Source organism: Bombina bombina, chromosome 1 (genome assembly GCF_027579735.1).
Source record: "Bombina bombina isolate aBomBom1 chromosome 1, aBomBom1.pri, whole genome shotgun sequence".
NCBI classification, from domain to species: Eukaryota; Metazoa; Chordata; class Amphibia; order Anura; family Bombinatoridae; genus Bombina; species Bombina bombina.
This window is the reverse complement of record NC_069499.1, coordinates 1,167,242,339-1,167,260,583: the sequence shown is the minus strand read 5'-3', so window position 1 is coordinate 1,167,260,583 and position 18,245 is coordinate 1,167,242,339. Positions and strand designations below refer to the sequence as shown.

Here is an 18,245-nt window from a genome sequence, read left to right as displayed (position 1 = left end):
AGGTTTCAATACATGTACAAATTTGATATACTAATTTGCTCCGCCCCCCTTCCCCTCCCCCCCCTACTCTATTTTGAGCGGCTCTTGCCCGCTGCATCCCCCTTCCCCATAAAATTGAAGAGCTACCTCCTCCCCAGCCCTATTCTTACTTTGATGGATGCCTTAACCTTTTTCACACATAGCTGGGAGAGGACCATACCAGTTTATCTTATAGTCATACTCTATTATAAAACTGAAGTCTTTCTTTGTAGAAGCCCACATTTTATAGTATTGCTTGTGATATTTGAACATATTATATTGTTAAGCGGTTTACGTATTCATTGTTCTGTAAATGCTTTAGGGCATACCCTATATTTTGTATATGTCCATGACTTCAATAAAAATTATTTAAAAAAAAAAAAAAAAATTATTCATGTTGTGTAACATGGTATGTTCGACATTAATCATGAAATACAATTTGTTTGATTTCATATCACTTTAACTTTTATCTCTGCATATTCTGACTGCCCCCTGATCACATGCCTTTGTAAATGTATTATCTATTGACTTCCATGTCGCAGTATTTGAGTATAGAATATTATTTTTAACATCTTTCAAAATTAGTTAATAATATCTAATTGTTGTCTGCTTTCTATAGATATACTTTTTTTCAGACATAGCTATGCACATGGTTGACGCAGTCACATGAGCCATCTATGTGCATCAACCAATGATCATTTACTGAGCCTGTATAGATTTGATTTTCATCAAAGTATATCAATGTAATGAAGCCAAAAAGATAATACAATTAAATAATTTTTAAAAAGCATGTTCTTCTGAAATCATGATAGTAAAATGTTTGTTTTTATGTCCCTTTAATGATTGTGCCAGCAGTCACTGCTGTGATGATATTATTATTAACAGTATTAGCTTTCAATTTAAACTACAAATAAAAACAAATTTAAAAATGTATTAATAAAAATATATTTTTTTTAAATTTATTTTAAAGCAACACCGACACCACAAGCACAGCCTGGGAGGAGTACCAATGAAGCGCCCACTTGTTCAAGATCTTCTTCAGTTGTTTCCAGACCATCTACCAGTGCAGTTGTTTCCAGACCATCTACCAGGGGAGCTCATGGTCAATTTATACGGTCCACATCTGCAGGTACACTCCTTGATGTAAGGACCAGCACTCCAGAAACAGGTGTTGGAAGAGCAACTGGTAAGTAAATGATTAATTAAATGAAAAATTACAATGGCGTGTGTTATCTCTTTCATCTATCAAATCCAAAAATTATTTTTTTTGTTTTAAACAAATGTACAATGTTTTTTTTTTTTTTAATTTCTTTTTTTTGAGGTTAAAATCAAGTTACAACATGGATCGAAGATACAAAATATACAGATACATAAAGAAAAAGATATACCTCACAATATAAATATATATCACATGTACAGATTCGTTTCTGTAGCCAAAAGATCCATATATATACAGAGAAAATAAAACATACCATTAGGTCTTAACCTCCCTTTTCCTAGCTTGACCCAATTATATTCTAAGCATATGGATAACTTCTGAAACATTTATTCCAAAAAGAGAACAAAACGGAAAAAAAAGAAGAAACGCTTCTTAGTTAATTAGTACAAAAGAAAGAAACAAACAAAAAAACATTAATTTAGGTTTTGCTTTATGCAAAATTATATGGCCGGAAACCTCAGCATCCAAATAAACATACCAGAAAGCAGAGAGGGGGGGGGGGAGAAGCGGAGAGAAAAAAAAAAAGAGGGGGACAAGCCTCTTGTCTTTTCTTCAATAAGCCTCTATCAATTAATCCTTTCCGTTAGCCAAAGCCTAGGTATTACCCCGGATATAATCAAATTTAAAAATGGAACTGCATTCTGAAAAGGCTCCAAAAACGAACCTGCTGCTCTGGGGCCCAGGAACTAATCAGACTTCTCCACAAATGTACAATATTAGTATTGACATAATCTAGTTCGAGATTGTTTAGAGATGGAATGGCATTTGAATGACAAATACCAATGATCTGAGCTTTTCATTAAAGGGACACTAAATTAATTTCTTTCATGTAATTAGCAAGAGTCCATGAGCTAGTGACGTATGGGATATACATTCCTACCAGGAGGGGCAAAGTTTCCCAAACCTCAAAATGCCTATAAATACACCCCTCACCACACCCACAAATCAGTTTTACAAACTTTGCCTCCCGTGGAGGTGGTGAAGTAAGTTTGTGCTAGATTCTACGTTGATATGCGCTTCGCAGCAGGCTGGAGCCCGGTTTTCCTCTCAGTGTGCAGTGAATGTCAGAGGGATGTGAAGAGAGTATTGCCTATTTGAATTCAATGGTCTCCTTCTACGGGATCTATTTCATAGGTTCTCTGTTATCGGTCGTAGAGATTCATCTCTTACCTCCCTTTTCAGATCGACGATATACTCTTATATACCATTACCTCTACTGATTCTCGTTTCAGTACTGGTTTGGCTTTCTACTACATGTAGATGAGTGTCCTGGGGTAAGTAAGCCTTATTTTTTGTGACACTCTAAGCTATGGTTGGGCACTTTTATATAAAGTTCTAAATATATGTGTTAAACATTTATTTGCCTTGATTCAGGATGATCAATATTCCTTATTTCAGACAGTCAGTTTCATCATTTGGGATAATGCATATGAATAAAGACATTTTTTCTTACCTTAAAAATTGACTTTTTTCCCTGTGGGCTGTTAGGCTCGCGGGGGCTGAAAATGCTTAATTTTATTGCGTCATTCTTGGCGCGGACTTTTTTGGCACAAAAAATTTCTTTGTCATTTCCGGCGTCATACTTGTCGCCGGAAGTTGTTCGTGTTTGCGTCATTTTTTTGACGTTTTGCGCCAAAAATGTCGGCGTCACCGGATGTGGCGTCATTCTTGGCGCCAAAAGCATTTGGGCGCCAATAATGTGGGTGGCTTTTTTGGCGCTAAAAAATGTGGGCGTCATTATTGTCTCCACCTTTTTCTCACATTATTTAAGTCTCATTTTTCATTTGCTTCTGGTTGCTAGAGGCTTGTTCATTGGCATTTTTTTTTTTTTGAAAAATGTTTTTATTGAGGCAATCCATATAAACACATAACAATTACAAATTGAAGGGCAACGTCACAAGTACATTAATGCGAGAGACCTTGGTTACATAGTTCAAAACATCAATGAGCAGGGAGTCACATCACGCTTATCCGACTCCAAATATTACCCTTCAACACTGCACCTCATTTCATCAGTGTATCTGCATAGTGTCATCAATGCAACAGGGATCCATACAAGGGATCCGACAACTAAGGTATAGCTGAAGACACATCATTAATACAGGAATAATATCATATAGTGAGTTAAGAAATCTGCATACTCAAACTGACCACGCTTAAGCATTGTCAAAAGAATATTAGACAATACATAATATAACACAGTAATATGAATGGAATATAAGCAACACAAGAATATAAATTGAGAAGATCAGTGAGCAAGCTTATGTTATCTCATCTTCTGGTTAACGTTTAAATAAAATAAAGTTACAGCAGCTAGCAAACTATATGTAGAAAAGAGTGCATATATATATATATATATATATATATATATATACATATACATAAACACAACAGTATTATTCTTCCCTTGTTACTTGTCAATCGAACCAGCAGGATTTAATTTTATGGAGAACTCGAGAAACCTTTGTGTTGGCTACCTTATATCCTCTAACTTCTAAGCATCTCAACAAAATCAATCACATACATTAAATATATACATGAGCAGATATGTAACAAAAATTACAAGGATGAACATTTCGCATACTTTAGAACACAGAATAATAATGAAATATACCTTTCAATAGTAAGATCCGCAGAACCATTCTTACACACATGTAGGTACACTCTAAAGCAAAGGCCCTACAGATAGGACAGAGACTACTTGACTCTGTCAGAGTGTGAATGCGGAGGAGAGATTACTCATCCCTTGCCGCATAAAAAGGGGGGGTGAGGGGGGCGGAGTAGTGAGCAATAGACTAGAATATCATTCTCCAAATATGTTGACCTGCACCACGGACAGACCGCCACAACTAAAATGGACATTAGGCAATACCGACACAAGTACATTTTACCCAGTGAAAACCATATTAACATAAGTACTCAAGTCAGTGGTTGCTATAAAACTGCTCAATAGAATATACATAGCAGCTAGGGTGGGCTTATCTAAATAGTAATATCTAATATCATAGGCTAGCTACTGGCATACAGTTAGTGAGTAAGTAAGAACTGCTGGTCTCTAGGTCCCCACTACTGAAGTACAAACAGTTAAATAGAGCTTCTTAAAGTATATTAGGTTACTGTAGGTAACATTAGTGACGGTGATATAGGCCGCCATTGGGGTCATGAGAGACCATATTGGGGGTGTTATACACAATGTTATACAGAACTATCATTTGAGGAATTTACAGTAAAGACAGAAACTGTTTGTACAACTAAAGTCGTTTGTAAAACTAAGCCCATGTGCAGGGCAAATAAGGGATAGGAAAAACTGGGGAGAATATAGTCTTCATTCAAATCATTATATGTACCTAAGACCAGTGTTCTGGGAACTATATGTTGTAGGTGCAGGATCTCTATACCCTTGAGAATATATGTACTTGTATAAAGAGACATGCAGGAACTATCCAGTATGCATCCAACCTAGCAACTATTAGTTGTAAAGCTGTAGATAGGCCAGCATACCATTATACTATGCAGTGTGAAATAACCATACACATTGAGGTAAATGGAACTCTAACCTATGTCTGAATCTCCCCACACAACTCTAACCAGCTCTAGAATCTTACCACTCACTGCATATGTCTCAAATCTTGGTTTTAGCACAGCAAGTACCAGTTATACATTTCTTTGAAAAATCGTAATCTGCCCCCTACCAGCTGTGCTGGAATGAGGGCCGCACCTTCATGTGGACTTGGGAGCTGGCTTTTGCTTTCTAAAAGGCTTGGATTTATTCCAGACTGGAGATGGTTTCCAAACTGAAACTGTTCGTTTAGGGGAAGGATCAGGCTTCTGTTCCTTATTCTGACAAAAGGAACGAAAATGATTAGCAGCCCTATATTTACCTTTAGATTTTTTTATCCTGAGGTAAAAAAGTTCCTTTCCCCCCAGTAACAGTTGAAATAATAGAATCCAACTGGGAACCAAACAATTTATTACCTTGGAAAGAAAGGGAAAGCAAAGTTGACTTAGAAGACATATCTGCATTCCAAGTTTTAAGCCATAAAGCTCTTCTAGCTAAAATAGCTAAAGACATATACCTGACATCAACTCTAATGATATCAAAGATGGCATCACAAATAAAGTTATTAGCATGTTGAAGAAGTTTAACAATGCTATGAGTATTATGATCTGACACTTGTTGTGCCAAAGCCTCCAACCAAAAAGTGGAAGCTGCCGCAACATCAGCCAAAGAAATAGCAGGTCTAAGAAGATTACCTGAACATAAATAAGCTTTCGTTAGAAAGGAATCAATTTTCCTATCTAAAGGATCCTTAAAGGAAGTACTATCTGCCGTAGGAATAGTATTACGTTTAGCGAGAGTAGAGATAGCCCCATCAACTTTAGGGATTTTGTCCCAAAACTCTAATCTGTCAGATGGCACAGGATACAATTTCTTAAACCTTTTAGAAGGAGTAAATGAATTACCCAGATTATTCCATTCCCTAGAAATTACTTCAGACATAGCATCAGGGACAGGAAAAACTTCCGGAATAACTGTAGGAGGTTTAAAAACCGAATTTAAACGCTTAGTAGATTTAGTATCAAGAGGACTAGATTCCTCCATCTCTAATGCGATTAAAACTTCCTTAAGTAAAGAATGAATAAATTCCATTTTAAATAAATATGAAGATTTATCAGTGTCAATATCTGAGACAGAATCCTCTGAACCAGAAAAATCATCATCAGAAACAGACAAATCAGAATGATGATGTTCATTTAAAAATTCATCTGAAAAATGTGAAGTTTTAAAAGACCTTTTACGTTTACTGGAAGGAGGAATAACAGACATAGCCTTCCTAATAGATTTAGAAACAAAATCTCTTATATTAACAGGAACATCCTGAGTATTAGATGTTGATGGAACAGCAACAGGTAATGGTATATTACTAATGGAAATACTATCTGCATTAGCAAGCTTATCATGACATTCATCACAAACTACAGCCGGAGGGACAGTTACCACAAGTTTACAGCAGATATACTTAACTTTGGTGGAACCAGCATCAGGCAGCGTTTTTCCAGAAGTAGCTTCTGATCCAGGGTCAATCTGAGACATCTTGCAATATGTAAGAGAAAAAACAACATATAAAGCAAAATCTATCAAATTCCTTAAAAGGCAGTTTCAGGAATGGGAAAAAATGCCAATGAGGGGGGCGGAGCCAGCAGCCGATGCGGCAAGATGTGCCATTTCAGAGCTCCTGCCATCTGCTCAATAAATCTCATAATTTTGACATTTTGGACACCCTTATACTACGAGACCTGGTTCCCAATCAGTCTGGGATTTCAGGATAAAAGAATATGAGGCATTAATACACAATAGCTGACAAAATTAACAGAATAAAGGCCTCCCAGTTTGTCTGCCGCATGGAGCAAGCCGCCATACTGCAGGACTTTTACACATCATCTATTTTACTTGAGATACATCTCTAAAAGAACGCAGGCGGTTCTCTTAACCCCTATGTTACAGCATGGAGGAGGATTTCTATTCTACGATACTAGCTTTATTTGCTGAATCTGAGCGGCAAATACACAGCAGATTTGATCGCCTCATGAAACTGATTGAGGCCCCTCTGACGCAACCCCGCAGGCTTACTATGGTGGAGGGGACAGTTTCAAGCATTCTGGAAGATGGCCTACAGCCACCGGATGTAAATGCATTTGCCGGAGCTTTTGTTTTGGGAGAAGGGCAGGGGTATGCTGGTCCTGGAGAAGACAGGTCGAGAGACGTCAAAAACCTGGGAACTCCAGAAGCAATAGACCCGCCTATGATAGAAACGGCTATGAAGGTAGTGGTTATCGTTACCACACAAGAAGCTGCTGAGGTTCATGACGGCGGCACCGATAGACGCACCCAGATGGCTACCGCTTACCTGGACAGAGGGGGAAGACCGGCCGGCTCCTCTGCGAGAGGCGATACGGAGGATCGCTGGATGTCGGTGGCCCGCTATTCTTTTGTTGCTCTGCCTCTCTGCAACGGCTGCGGCCTAGGGCTGTGGCGCACGACGGAGGGCACATCAGATCGGATTCTTGCAGTGCCAGGAGACCTTCCGGATCTTGGTGGAGCTCCAAGAGCCGGATTGGGTAAAGTTATAGACAGTAAGACATTCTGTGGCTTGCTAGGCCTGACCTAACTCCACCCCAGAATTACTTTCTTTCTAAAGCCTGCCATTTCATGAGACGTAGGGTATGAGGACTTGCTGAAACGGACCTGTCCAAGTTCAAGTTTATTATTTAGATAAGGACACTCAATAGAAATGTGGACTATATTGAGAGGTAAGGGTGCGGTGGCTGTTTGATAGGGAGTAGTCCTCCCCCCCCCCAACTCACATAAGCTATACTGTTGGTCTGATATAGGCCTGCTCTCCTTCCCTATTAATCTCTAGTCAGTGCATGGACCGGCATTAGGTACATGGGAATGGCCCCTGCGAACAAAGAGGGATAGTTGACAAATACCTCGTCGCTGTATAGCTACTCAAACCTTGTGGGATGCTTGTTTCTATGGACCAGAGGTGTGAAGCTGATAATATAAAATGTATACTATGCTTCTTATTTATTTGTCCATGGGCGCTATTCCCTAACTTGGGGTGAGTTTCTTGGGTCCAATCTAAACGTAGATTAAGTGAACACTGATGTGATATGTCCTGCAACTTGCCTCTCATAGTGTACAGTTACTTATGCAAACCTGAATGTTATTTCTCCACACTGTATATTATATTATATTGATATTTGGATCAATTCGATTCACAGTCTTTGGATTCAGAACATTGTTTCACAAGGGTACAGAATAGGTTTCAAGGTAAGGCCTCCTGCAAGAAGATTTTTTCTTTCTCGGATTCCAATAAACCCAGTGAAGGCTCAAGCATTTCTGAAATGTGTTTCAGATCTAGAGTTGGCTGGAGTAATTGTGCCAGTTCCAGTTCTGGAACAGGGTCTGGGGTTTTACTCCAATCTATTCATTGTACCAAAGAAGGAGAATTCCTTCAGACCAGTTCTGGATTTAAAAATATTGAATCGTTATGTAAGGATACCAACATTCAAAATGGTAACTATAAGGACTATTCTGCCTTTTGTTCAGCAAGGGCATTATATGTCCACAATAGATTTACAGGATGCATATCTGCATATTCCGATTCATCCAGATCACTATCAGTTTCTGAGATTCTCTTTTCTAGACAAGCATTACCAGTTTGTGGCTCTGCCGTTCGGCCTAGCAACAGCTCCAAGGATTTTTTCAAAGGTTCTCGGTGCCCTGCTATCTGTAATCAGAGAACAGGGTATTGTGGTATTTCCTTATTTGGACGATATCTTGGTACTTGCTCAGTCTTCACATTTAGCAGAATTTCATACGAATCGACTTGTGTCATTTCTTCAAGAACATGGTTGGAGGATCAATTTACCAAAGAGTTCATTGATTCCTCAGACAAGGGTAACCTTTTTAGGTTTCCAAATAGATTCAGTATCCATGACTTTGTCTCTGATGGACAAGAGACGTCTGAAATTGGTTTCAGCTTGTCGAAACCTTCAGTCTCAATCATTCCCTTCGGTAGCCTTATGCATGGAAATTCTAGGTCTTATGACTGCTGCATCGGACGCGATCCCCTTTGCTCGTTTTCACATGCGACCTCTTCAGCTTTGTATGCTGAACCAGTGGTGCAGGGATTATACAAAGATATCACAGTTAATATCTTTAAATCTGATTGTACGACACTCTCTGACGTGGTGGACAGATCACCATCGTTTAGTTCAAGGGGCTTCTTTTGTTCTTCCAACCTGGACTGTGATCTCAACAGATGCGAGTCTGACAGGTTGGGGAGCTGTATGGGAGTCTCTGACAGCGCTGGGGGTTTGGGAATCTCAGGAGGTGAGATTACCCATCAACATTTTGGAACTCCGTGCGATTTTCAGAGCTCTTCAGTCATGGCCTCTTCTGAAGAGCGAATCGTTCATTTGTTTTCAGACGGACAATGTCACAACCGTGGCATATGTCAATCATCAACGGGGGACTCACAGTCCTCTGGCTATGAAAGAAGTATCTCGGATACTTGCTTGGGCAGAATCCAGCTCCTGTCTCAGGTATAGACAATTGGGAAGCGGATTATCTCAGTCGCCAGACGTTACATCCGGGCGAATGGTCTCTTCACCCAGAGGTGTTTCTTCAGATTGTTCAAATCTGGGGTCTTCCAGAAATAGATCTGATGGCCTCTCATCTAAACAAGAAACTTCCCAGGTATCTGTCCAGATCCAGGGATCCTCAGGTGGAGGCAGTGGATGCATTGTCACTTCCTTGGAAGTATCATCCTGCCTATATCTTTCCGCCTCTGGTTCTTCTTCCAAGAGTGATCTCCAAGATTCTAAAAGAGCGTTCGTTTGTTCTGCTGGTGGCTCCAGCATGGCCTCACAGGTTTTGGTATGCGGATCTTGTTCGGATGGCTACTTGCCAACCTTGGACTCTTCCGTTAAGACCAGACCTTCTATCTCAAGGTATGGAGATTGAACGCTTGATTCTCAGTCATAGAGGTTTCTCTGACTCCATAATTAATACTATGTTACAGGCTCGTAAATCTGTGTCTAGGAAGATATATTATCGAGTCTGGAAGACTTACATTTCTTGGTGCTCTTCTCATCAATTTTCCTGGCATTCTTTTAGAATTCCTAGAATTTTACAATTTCTTCAGGATGGTCTGGATAAAGGTTTGTCTGCAAGTTCTTTGAAAGGACAAATTTCTGCTCTTTCTGTGTTGTTTCACAGAAAGATTGCTAATCTTCCTGATATTCATTGTTTTGTACAGGCTTTGGTTCGTATAAAACCTGTCATTAAGTCAATCTCTCCTCCTTGGAGTTTGAATTTGGTTCTGGGTGCTTTACAAGCTCCTCCGTTTGAACGGTAAGAAGAGTTTCAGAGTTATCTGCTCTTTCTTGTGAATCTCCTTTTCTGATTTTTCATCAGGATAAGGCGGTGTTGCGGACTTCATTTAAATTTTTACCTAAAGTTGTGAACTCTAACAACATTAGTAGAGAAATTGTGGTTCCTTCATTGTGTCCTAATCCTAAGAATTCTAAGGAAAGATCGTTGCATTCTTTGGATGTAGTTAGAGCTTTGAAATATTATGTTGAAGCTACTAAAGATTTCCGAAAGACTTCTAGTCTATTTGCTATCTTTTCCGGTTCCAGGAAAGGTCAGAAGGCCTCTGCCATTTCTTTGGCATCTTGGTTAAAATCTTTGATTCATCATGCTTATGTCGAGTCGGGTAAAATTCCGCCTCAAAGGATTACAGCTCATTCTACTAGGTCAGTTTCTACTTCCTGGGCGTTTAGGAATGAAGCTTCGGTTGATCAGTTTTGCAAAGCAGCCACTTGGTCTTCTTTGCATACTTTTACTAAATTCTACCATTTTGATGTGTTTTCTTCTTCTGAAGCAGTTTTTGGTAGAAAAGTACTTCAGGCAGCTGTTTCAGTTTGATTCTTCTGCTTATAATTTCAGGTTTTTTTCATTATAAGATTAAAACTTTATTTTGGGGTGTGGATTATTTTTTCAGCGGAATTGGCTGTCTTTATTTTATCCCTCCCTCTCTAGTGACTCTTGCGTGGAAGTTCCACATCTTGGGTATTTATTATCCCATACGTCTCTAGCTCATGGACTCTTGCTAATTACATGAAAGAAAACATAATTTATGTAAGAACTTACCTGATAAATTCATTTCTTTCATATTAGCAAGAGTCCATGAGGCCCACCCTTTTTTGTGGTGGTTATGATTTTTTTTGTATAAAGCACAATTATTCCAATTCCTTATTTATATGGTTTCGCACTTTTTTTCTTATCACCCCACTTCTTGGCTATTCATTAAACTGATTTGTGGGTGTGGTGAGGGTGTATTTATAGGCATTTTGAGGTTTGGGAAACTTTGCCCCTCCTGGTAGGAATGTATATCCCATACGTCACTAGCTCATGGACTCTTGCTAATATGAAAGTGAGACTCCAGATATTCTAGATGAATTTGGAGATGCACAACCAGTTGAAATACATACCCCTGAAAACCTGGAGGAACCAGTGGAAACACAGGAACCACCACCACTAACACAAGAAACAGGTGCTCTAAATATGGAAAATCCACCAGCCGAAGGACTATTGGCCGATGTTGGATTAACGGAAATGTTGTCCCTTGCCAGGCAATATAGAGAGGACCACAGGGACATGCATAATCTTATTAACACTAATATTGAACATTGGGCAGCCATTTCCAAAAAAAATATTGAAATGGAACAAGAAAGAAATTAAATTGAAAGGCAAAAATTACATCTCCAAAGAGAAATTTTTCAGTGGCAGAGGCCGATGGATGAAGAAAAAACCCAGCAAATAAATAGAGTATTAACCCTCACTGAAAGGACATTGCAATCACTGTTGTCTATTTTAAGTGAAAGGAATGGTACAACAGACCCCAAAAGACCATGGCTACAATGAACATTTAATTTCTTATTTATACCATCATAATCCAGAAAGTTGTATTTTCTGTTAATTGTTTGTAGACATATATTTATTTTGTATTTATTTTTTTTTATTTTTTTTTTAGATTTAAAATGTTATTTCTTTTACAAAGATATGACGAGTCCACGGATTTCATCCTTACTTGTGGGATATTAACCTCCTGCTAACAGGAAGTGGCAAAGAGCACCACAGCAGAGCTGTATATATAGCCCCTCCCTTCCCCTCCACCCTCATTCATTCTCTTTGCCTGTGTTATACTAGGAAGAGGTAAAGTGAGGTGCTAGTTTTATTTTCTTCAATCAAGAAGTTTTTTTATTTTAAATGGTACCGGTGAGTACTATTTTCCTCAGGGGGTTATGGAAGATGATCTTAGCAGTTGTAACTAAGATCCACGTTGGTCCCTACAAGACTTCTGAAGGTAACACATAAGACATCTTCAGTGTGGAGACCGGTTTAATGCTACAAGCAGCATTAAGGTATGTGAAGCCTTTTATTTCTGAAGAGACTTGTTATATCAGAACTGGCAGGTATTTATTTCCCTATATGGGAATGGGGTAAGCAGTAGACCTGTTTCACAGAAGGGTGTTACTGGAGTCCCTTGTTATTATTTTATATTTCTGACATAAGGGCATGATATGACACTCTGGGAGAGGCATAAGGACTTTAAATCGTTAAGCAGTTAAACGATTGAGCTATTCTTTATTATATATCCAGCATGACTTGCTGGGATGTGTTTGGGGTGTGTTTGTGTTCCACTTAGCTGTATGATTAAACGCTTCCCATGCGGTTGTGTTTGGGCCTACTCCAACTTCGGCCATAAGGGGCGGGGCTTGTCTTCGCGCGCTCAGATGTGCACTTCCTTCTGACAGAGGAGCAGCAAGCAGTAACTCCAGTTGCTCCTGGACAGTAGTCTCTGGCTTGGAGTGTTGGCTATTCATTCCGAAGTATCCTGGGGGCAGGTAGGCGCCATAGCAGTGCTGTGGCGAGGTGCAGAGGGTATTTTTGTGTAAACTGATATATTTTTCACTTTAGAGCCTTATTTTTCACGTTTCTTATAGAGTACAATAATTTTTTGGATATACCAATTAGTTTTAGTGAATTTTGGTAGCAAATTAACGTTATTTAAGCAGTTTTGGAAAAATTGTTCACTTTTTCTTTCTTAAAGGCGCAGTACACATTTTTCAATAAATAAAGTGTTCAAACGACTTTTGTGGCTATTATTAGCCTGTTCAACATGTCTGACATTGAGGATTCTCATTGTTCTATGTGTTTAGAAGCTATTGTGGAACCCCCTCTTACATTGTGTACCTCTTGTGCGGAAAGGGCCTTACATTGTAAAGACCATATTTTAGGTCAAGATAGTGTGCCTAAGGATGATTCTCATTCTGAAGAGAATCAGGTTATGCCATCCAATTCTCCCCAAGTGTCACAACCTTGAACGCCCACACAAGCGGCGCCAAGTACCTCTAGTGCATATAATTCCTTTACTCTGCAGGAGATGGCTGCAGTTATGTCAACTACCCTTACAGAGGCATTATCTAAATTACCAGTTTTGCAGGGTAAACGCAGTAGGTCAGGTATTAAAGTAAATACTGAATCCTCTGATACTTTATTAGCTATTTCTGATGTACCCTCACAGTGTTCTCAGTTGTGGGTTAGGGAATTGCTGTCTGAGGGAGAAATTTCAGACTCAGGGAATGTGTTACCTCAGACAGATTTGGACGTTATGTCCTTTAAATTTAAGCTTGAATACCTCCATCTGTTGCTTCGGGAGGTCTTAGTGAATCTGGATGATTGTGATCCTATTATGATTTCACCAGAGAAATTGTGTAAGATGGACAAATATCTAGAAGTGCCTACTTACACTGATGTTTTTCTGGTTCCTAAAAGAATTTCAGAAATTATTAAGAAGGAATGGGATAGACCAGGTATACCATTTTCGCCCCCTCCTACTTTTAAGAAAATGTTTCCCATATCTGATACCATTCGGGACTTGTGGCAAACGGTCCCTAAGATGGAGGGAGCTATATCTACCCTGGCTAAGCGTACAACTATACCCATTGAGGACAGTTGTGCTTTCAAAGACCATATGGATAAAAAATTAGGTCTTCTAAAGAAATTGTTTATTAATCAGGGTTTTCTTTTACAACCTACTGCTTGCATTGTTCCAGTAACTACTGCAGCAGCTTTTTGGTTTGAAGCTCTGGAAGAGTCTCTGAAGGTTGAGACTCCGTTAGATGACATTTTGGATAGAATTAAGACTCTCAAGTTGGCTAATTCTTCGCTTTTAAAATTGCTAAATTAGCGGCGACAAATGCAGGATTTGCTATTTTAGCGCGTAGAGCGTTGTGGCTCAAATCTTAGTCTGCTGATGTGTCATCAAAACATAAGCTTTTAGCTATTCCCTTTAAAGGTAAGACCCTTTTCGGGCCAGAATTGAAGGAAATCATTTCTGACATTACAGGAGGTAAAGACCATGCCCTACCTCAGGATAAGTCTGTTAAGATGAGGGGTAAAGAGAATAAATTTCGTTCCTTTCGGAATTTTAAGGGAGGACCTTCTACTTCCTTTTCCTCCACAAAGCAGGAAGGGAATTTTACCCAATCTAAGTCAGTCTGGAGACCCAATCAAAATTGGAATAAAGGTAAACAGTCTAAGAAGCCCGCTGCTGCTTCTAAGACAGCATGAAGGGGTGGCCCCTGATCCGGGACCGGATCTAGTAGGGGGCAGACTTTCTTTCTTTGCCCAGGCTTGGGCAAGAGATGTTCAGGACCCCGGGCACTAGAAATAGTGACCCACGGTTATCAGTTGAATTTTAAGAATTTTCTCCCAAGAGGGAGGTTTCATCTTTCAAGATTATCTGCAGACCAGATAAAAAGAGAGGTGTTCTTACGCTGTGTAAAAGACCTTGTTACCATGGGAGTAATTTGTCCATTTTCAAAATCAGAACAAGGACAGGGGTTTTACTCAAATCCATTTGTGGTTCCCAAAAAAGAGGGCACTTTCAGACCCATCTTAGACCTCAAGTGTCTAAACAAATTTCTCAGAGTCCCATCGTTCAAGATGGAGACTAAACAAACAATTTTACCATTGATCCAGGATGGTCAATATATGACTACCGTGGACTTGAAGGATGCTTACCTTCATATTCCTATCCACAAGTATCATCATCAGTTTCTAAGGTTTTCCTTCCTGGACAAACATTATCAGTTTGTGGCTCTTCCCTTCGGGTTGGCCACAGCACCCAGAATCTTCACAAAGGTTCTAGGGTCTCTTTTGGCGGTTCTCAGACCGCGAGGCATAGCAGTGGTGCCTTATCTGGACGATATTCTAATTCAGGCGTCAACATATCAACTGAGAAAATCTCACACGGACATAGTGTTGTCTTTCCTGAGAACTCACGGTTGGAAGGTGAACATAGAGAAGAGTTCACTTGTTCCACAGTCAAGGGTTCCTTTCTTGGGAACTCTGAAAGACTCGGTAGACATGAAAATATTTCTGACAAAGGTCAGAAAATTGAAGATTCTAAATACTTGCCGAGCACTTCAGTCCATTCCTCGGCCATCAGTGGCTCAGTGTATGGAGGTAATTGGATTAATGGTAGCGGCAATGGACATCGTTCCGTTTGCTCGCTTTCATCTCAGACCACTGCAGTGAGACAGGACCTTCTCATTCAAGGTCCTTTCCAACATCCAAATCTAATTTCTCTGCAGCTGACTGCATGGAGATTGAACGCTTGATTTTATCGAAGCGAGGATTCTCTGATTCGGTCATCAATACTTTGATACAGGCTAGAAAGCCTGTCACTAGAAAAATCTATTATAAGATATGGCGTAAATATCTTTATTGGTGTGAATCCAAGGATTACTCATGGAGTAAAGTTAGGATTCCTAGGATTCTGTCTTTTCTCCAAGAAGGATTGGAGAAAGGGTTATCAGCGAGTTCCTTAAAGGGACAAATTTCAGCTTTGTCAATTCTGTTTAACAAACGTTTGGCAAATGTGCCAGATGTTCAGTCTTTTTGTCAGGCTCTATTTAGAATTAAGCCTGTATTTAGACCCAATACTCCTCCCTGGAGTTTGAATTTAGTTCTTTGAGTTCTTCAAGGGGTTCCGTTTGAACCCATGCATTCCATAGATATCAAATTGTTATCTTGGAAAGTTTTGTTTTTAGTTGCTATTTCTTCTGCTCAAAGAGTTTCTGAGCTTTCAGCTCTACAGTGTGATTCTCCTTATCTCATTTTTCATTCTGATAAGGTGGTTTTGCGTACCAAACCTGGATTTCTTCCTAAGGTTGTTTCAAATAAGAATATTAATCAGGAAATTGTTGTTCCTTCCTTGTGTCCTAATCCTTCTTCTAAGAAGGAGCATCTGATACATAACCTGGACGTGGTCCGTGCCTTGAAGTTTTACTTACAGGCGACTAAGGATTTCCGTCAATAATCTTTATTATTCATTGTTTATTCTGGAAAGCGTAGGGGTCAGAAAGCTACGGCTACCTCTCTACCTTTCTTTTTGGCTGAGAAGTATCATCCGCCTGGTATATGAGACTGCTGGACAGCAGCCTCCTGAAAGAATTACAGCTCATTCTACTAGGGCTGTGGCTTCCACATGGGCCTTTAAAAACGATGCATCTGTTGAACAGATTTGTAAGGCTGCGACTTGGTAGTCCCTTCACACTTTTTCCAAATTTTATAAATTTGATACTTTTGCTTCTTCTGAGGCTATTTTTGGGAGAAAGGTTCTTCAAGCAGTGGTGCCTTTGGTTTAGGTTCCTGTCTTGTCCCTCCCATTCATCCGTGTCCTTTTGGTTTGGTATTGGTTTCCCTCAAGTAAGAATGAAATCCGTGGACTCATCATATCTTTGTAAAAGAAAAGTAAATTTATGTTTAATTTCTTTTACGATATGACGAGTCCACAGCCCACCCTGTTCTTTTTAAGACAGTTTTTCTTTATATTTTTTGTAAACTTCAATCATCTCTGCACCTTTTAGCCTTTTTTTTTTCTCTTCCTATACCTTCAGCCGAATGACTGAGGGTGGAGGGGAAAGGAGGGGCTATATATATATATACAGCTCTGCTGTGGTGCTCTTTGCCACTTCCTGTTAGCAGGAGGTTAATATCCCACAAGTAAGGATGAAATCCGTGGACTCGTAAAAGAAATTAATTTATCAGGTAAGCATAAATTTACTTTTTTTAATAAATACAACATTTTTTCTGCCCAAAAAATGTTTTATTTACAGAAAATCAAAATTTGGATTGATATTGATATTGATTCTTCACAAAAACAGTATTTGTCATTTTTTCGTTGTAATTTTTCTGACAATTATATTCAAAATTAAAAAAACAACAAAAAACACAGAATTAAATCAAATAACATATTTTCGGTTTAAAAAATCTACTTGCTCCAATAACATTCCCAAAGTTGCCCTAATTTTAGCGATTTTGAGTTTAACATTAGCTTCAAGACAACTCTGAGTAATTTTGTCTTCAGTTTCAGTAGTTGATGTTGAAAATACATCTGTAGAATAACAAAAGCTAACAAATTAGTATTTAAATTTACATATACATATTCAATGTATCATATGGTTTATTTCTTCACAAATATTACCTCCTGCTGTTGTTTTATCGATTTCATCTACTATATTGGCTTCTACACTTATGTCCACTCCTTTAAAGCTTTCATCAGAGCCAACTCCTAAAAATATGCAATATGTATAAGTTAAAACTTTATTTTCTTGGTTTTAAGAGTAATGAGTATGAAACATACTTTTAGCTACCATCATTGTTCTTAAAACTTCTATTCTTGGTTGACTATCATCTGAACTCAAGGCTTCAAATAATGGCACACTATCAGGATTTTGAAAATCTTCGATTTCATGCCTATTTTGTATGTCTTCCATGGTAATATCTATGTGAAAGTAATTACAAAAATAAAGATAAAAAACTATTGAAGCCAAAAACTAAAGTATATTAATTATATGTTAACTAACAACTCATTACCTGTCTGTGTGTTTTTATGAAAAACTTGATATGGATTGGGAGATAATTCAATATCCAATAGTGTTAGTGGCATAGGTGGAGATAAAGCTTCACTCCTGGGTGTTTCTGCCAACATTGACCGGAGGTAGCGTGGTGGCTGTTTACACTTACTTTTCTTCTCATATCTATAAACATATTAATATTAAAAAAATTTGAAGTAAAAAAATTAAAATTTAATAAATTATAATAAACTAGTCCTAAAGCCCATGTACACGGGCTATTTTTTTGCAGTACAGCGGTCCCACCCCTTGATCTCTCTCTATATCTCCTCTCTTTTGCTCTCTCTTTCTCCCCTCTCTTTCTCCCCTCTCTTTTGCTCTCTCTCTCCCCCTCTCTATTGCTCTCTCTTTTCCCCCTCTCTATTGCTCTCTCTTTTCCCCCTCTCTTTTGCTCTCTCTCTCCCCCCTCTCTTTTGCTCTCTCCCTCCCTCTTTTGTTGTCATTCTCC

The 18,245-nt window shown here is 38.9% G+C and overlaps 1 long non-coding RNA gene across 1 annotated transcript in view; it reads left to right on the top strand.

The window, feature by feature from the left end:
• The first annotated feature begins 1,042 nt into the window (after positions 1 to 1,042).
• The window catches only part of LOC128641722 (uncharacterized), a 99,909-nt gene continuing 82,706 nt past the window's right edge, over positions 1,043 to 18,245 (top strand). Inside the window, exon 1 of the long non-coding RNA XR_008399582.1 lies at positions 1,043 to 1,204. This is a non-coding gene — a long non-coding RNA (uncharacterized LOC128641722). The remainder of the gene's footprint in view (positions 1,205 to 18,245) is intronic.